The following is a 5000-nucleotide window of genomic DNA, read 5'->3' on the forward strand; positions in this document are numbered from 1 at the left end:
CAAGGTGATCCGTCAATCTACTTCAGACCACGATGCCATCATTTTAGATACTGAAGGACGGAAGTCGAGAGATAGACATAGAGATCCTAGGCTTTGTTTTAAATACGACGTTTGCTGGGCTAAAGATGTGGAAGCTAAGAAAATCATTAAGGAAGCGTGGCAGAAAGGTTCTGCAGATATAATGGGAAAGATCGAGATGGTGGGTAAAAAGCTTGGAGGTTGGCAATATAAGAAGCTTAAACAAATGCGTACCCAGATGGGTACCCTGTAGGCAAATATAAACAAAGTCATTGATAGCCAGGGGGGTACGTATGCGAGTAATAAGCTCAAAGCCTTGAGAATAAAGCTGGGCAAGCTGTTGGATGAAGAGGAGAAATATTGGGCCCAGCGCTCTAGGATCCAATGGTTAAAAGAAGGGGACAGGAATACCCGGTTTTTTCATGTGAGAGCCACAAACAGAAGGAAAAAAAATAACATTGCTAGGCTTAAAGACATGGATGGTTACTGGAAAGAGAACACGATGGATATCAGCAAGGCGATCAGGGAGTATTTTCAAAAGTTATTTAAATCCAATTTAAATTCTAATACTTTGCTTAACCTTGATTATATTGAGAGCTGTATTACAGGTGAAGAGAATGACAGATTGCTGAAGGACTTTACGAAAAATTAAATTAAGGAAGCGTTCAGTCAAATGGATCCGAGGAAAGCTCCGGGAATTGACGGTTTGTCGGGGAATTTCTTTAAAGAAAACTGGGAAGTGGTGGGGGAAGATATTATTAAGCTGTGTCATGATATTCTTAGGGGTGTTAAAAATGTGGATTGTATAAATGATACTATTATTGTTCTTATCCCTAAAATTAAAGAGCCGGTGGATATGACTAATTTTAGGCCGATCAGGCTTTGTAGGGTGGTGTATAAAATCGTTGCCAAGGTGCTCGCAAATCGCTTGAAGGAAACACTCCCGTCATACATTAGCCAAAATCAGAGCGCTTTTGTTCTGGGGAGAATGATCCACGACAACATTTTAATTGCCCATGAGTTAGTCCATTATCTTCAAAGTACAAAGAACGGGCCAAACAAGGGGTTCGTAATTAAGCTCGATATGAGCAAAGCGTACGATCGAGTGGAGTGGCAATTTATTGAAGAGGTGATGAAAAAAATGGGCTACGCAAATGAATGGGTGACTAAAATAATGAGATGCGTTCGGTCGGTCCGTTATGTTGTCAAATGCAATTCTACTCTATCCGGGACGATTGCACCGGAAAGAGGCTTAAGACAGGGGGATCCTCTCTCTCCTTACCTTTTTTTATTTTGCATGGAAGCGTTTTCAAAAATGTTAATTCGTGCTAAAAAAACAACGTGCTTAAGGGAATTCGTGCTAGCATAAATGGGCCTCGTATCAATCACCTTTTTTTTGTCGATGATGCACTCCTTTTTATTCGTAATAAAAAAATGGATGTGGAGGAAATTGTGAATATTATTTCAAAATTCAATGGTGATTCGGGTCAAGAGGTTAATAAAGATAAATCTATGATTATGTTTAGCCCGAATACTCCGTTGGCCCAAAGGCAACTATTTAGCTCTATGCTTGGCATGCATATTGTTGATAAGCTAGATAGTTACTTAGGGTTACCGTTACCTGTTAGTAGAAAGAAATCATTAGCTTTTACTAACATTCTTAATCGTTGCAATTGAAGAATAAATAGCTGGTCAAAACGTTTGTTATCTTACGGAGGGAAAGAGGTTTTTATCAAAGCCATTGTTCAAGCTATTCCGACGTATGCTTTCTCTGTTTTTCTGGCCTCTAAAGGCATTATCGAAGACCTTCATTCTAAAATGGGACGGATGTGGTGGAATAATAATGACAAAGCACGAGGGTGGGCAATGATGACGTGGAAAAAATTGTGTTATCCGAAGGGAATGGCAGGCATGGGCTTTCGGGATTTACATCTGTTCAATTTGGCTCTTCTTGGCAGACATGTTTGGAGGCTTATGACTCAACAGGATACGTTATGCTTCAAAGTGTTAAGTGCCAAGTATTTCCCGGATGGGGACGTGTTTAGATACAAACAGAGTGATAAACCATCTTTCACTTGGAAGAGCATAGCCAAGGCGGTTGATGCGTTAAAAGACGGCTTTATATGGCACGTGGGCGATGGAAATAAGATTGATCTTAGACGAGACCATTGGGGGGTGGAAGGCATTATAGGAGAGTCGGTGTGTCGGTCTCCTTCTGCTAATAATGAGAGAAAGGTCAAAGACTTGTGGGACCACGAAAATAGGAGGTGGAAACGGGAGAGGGTGATTGAGATTTATGGTGATACTTTGGGGGACTGCATATGCAATTTGCCCATTTCTCATAATGGCATCAAAGATACCAGGACGTGGATTCAAAATCCGCATGGCATTTATACTGCCAAATCGGCGTATTCCTGGATGATTCTTAAGAAAGTTGGTTTCGGTCCCCATAGATTTTTTTGGCGATCCATATGGAAATTAAAGATGCTCCCAAAGATTAAAATTTTCAGCTGGAGAATTGGTCACAATATCCTCCCAACTTTTGATAATATTGCTCGTATTCGCCAGGGGTTTAAGAATACCTGCCCGAGATGCCAAAGCAGAGAAGAGACGCTGATTCATGCGATGAAAGACTGCTCCAAGGCTCGTGAAGTCCTTGTAGCTGGAGGTTTAAATAACAGCTTGCTGGATGGGGATTACATTGACTGTATCGACTGGCTCAAAGATGTGTTTCGTGAGCTCGATAATAAGGCTGCTACTGACTTCTTAACCCTTCTCTGGAACAGCTGGAATGATAGAAACAATATGGTTTTTAATGGAAAGATGGATGCCGCGGTGATGATCTGGGAAAGGGCACGTATTTTAAGTAAAGATTTTAGAATTTTTAATTTCACTGAACCTCCGGTCTTCTCCCAGATTCAGACGAACGAGTGCTGGGAAAAGCCTCCAAATGGCTATATCAAAGTGAATGTTGACGCTGCGATTTCGAAAGGATGCAGTGGATTTGGCGCAATCGCTAGAGACCATGATGGTTTTGTCTTGGGGGGATGCTATAAATTCAGGGAAGAAACTTTGGACGTTGGATGGGCTGAGCTGGAGGCGTTTAAAGAAGGAATAAAGTTAGCCAAAAAATTAAAATTGACCCAGCTAATTATGGAATCTGACAGCGCTGTTTTGGTAAACAAGGTTAATAAGAGGACGCAGGATATTACTATCTTGGGCCAGCGTATTAAGCAAGAGTGCGAAGCCTTTAAAAAGTTTCATGCGGTCCAAATTAAATGGATAAATCGTAATAGAAATACTGTAGCTGATTATTTGAGTAAATTAGCTATTACGAATAAGTGTGATGTGTATTTTGATATGGATTATCCTTTGGATATCCATAATATTATTCTTAAAGATGCAATAAAATGAGGTTGACCTTCGGGTCATTTTTCTTTCAAAAAAAAAGAATGTCGCCTGGTAGCACATTGACCAAGTTTTTTTAGCTCTTTATGGGGGAGGTGATATTGAGCGAACAGGGGTTGTCCAGGGCACTGCCCACGCCCATCTCATACCCAGACGTCGGTGCCCCCCATCGCCGGTTAGGTTCCCGGCGGTGCTCCGACGATCTATTCCGGAGGTGGTCCGGCGAGCTTTCCCGGCGGTACTCTGGTGAGCCATCCCAGAATATAGAAAACGATGCTACAAGTCGTCCCGGTCCCTCCCCTTTTGGAACAAGAACCTTCGGCACCTTGGGCCCTTGGTCGCGCCGGAGCATCAAGCACCATTGGTAACCTAGGACGTCGATGGTGCCGGAGCATCTGCACATTGCTGCTTGGACGTGCTGGAGCCTTGGACGCACAACTAGGCCACCTAGGACGTCAGTGGTGCGTGAGCCTCGAGCAGCATCGGCACCTTGGTGCCTTGGATATGCAGGAGCCTCAGACACCATCGGCAACCTAGGCCCTTGGTCGTGCGGGAGCTTCGGCCACCATCGGCAACCTAGGCCCTTGGTCGTGTGAGAGCCTCGGGCACCATCGGCAACCTAGGCCCTTGGTCGTGCGAGAGCCTCAGGCACCATCGGCAACCTAGGCCCGTGGTCGTGCGAGAGCCTCGGACACCATCGGCAACCTAGGCCCCTGGTCGTGCGGGAGCCTCAGACACTATCGGAACTTAGGCCCCTGGTCGTGCGGGAGCTCGGACACCATCGGCAACCTAGGCCCCTGGTCGTGCGGGAGCCTTAGGACCATCGGCAACCTAGGCCCCTAGTCGTGCGGGACCCTCGGGCACCATCGGCACCCTAGGCCCCTGGTCGTGCGGGAACCTCGGGCACCATCGGCACCCTAGGCCCTTGGTCATGCGAGAGCCTCGAGACCATCGGCACCTAGGCCCTTGGTCGTGCGGGAGCCTCGGGCACCATCGGCACCTTGGTGCTTGGATGTGCAAGAGCCTGGGACACCATCGGTAACCTAGGCCCCTGGTCGTGCGGGAGCCTCGGGCACCATCGGCACCTTGGTGCTTGGATGTGCGGGAGCCTCGAACACCATCGGCAACCTAGGCCCTTGGTCGTGCCGGAGCCTCGGGAACCATCAGTAACCTAGGCCCTTGGTCGTGCCGGAGCCTCGGGCACCATCGGCACCTTGGTGCCTCAGATGTGCGGGAGCCTCGAGCAGCATTGGCACCTTGGTGCTTGGATGTGTGGGAGCCTCGGACACCATAGGCAATCTAGGACGTTGGATGTGCGGGTGCCTCGAGCAGCAGGGGCACCCTGGTGCCTCAGATGTGCGGGCTAAAGAAAAGTGTCCCTGTTTCAGACATACGAATGTTGTCTGGTAGCAGATTGACGTGGCCCCCTCGAACCCGAGGTAGGGTGCGTCCGCAGCCCCCACGGGGGTCAGATAGTCCCGCAATGACTCACCAACGGTGGTGGGTCGATCGCCGGTGCTAGTGGCTGGGGTGATGATTTTCCAGCCGGTCAAGCCCGTGCCCATAGAAATGTA

Source organism: Gossypium hirsutum, chromosome A09 (assembly GCF_007990345.1).
Source record: "Gossypium hirsutum isolate 1008001.06 chromosome A09, Gossypium_hirsutum_v2.1, whole genome shotgun sequence".
NCBI classification, from domain to species: domain Eukaryota; kingdom Viridiplantae; phylum Streptophyta; class Magnoliopsida; order Malvales; family Malvaceae; genus Gossypium; species Gossypium hirsutum.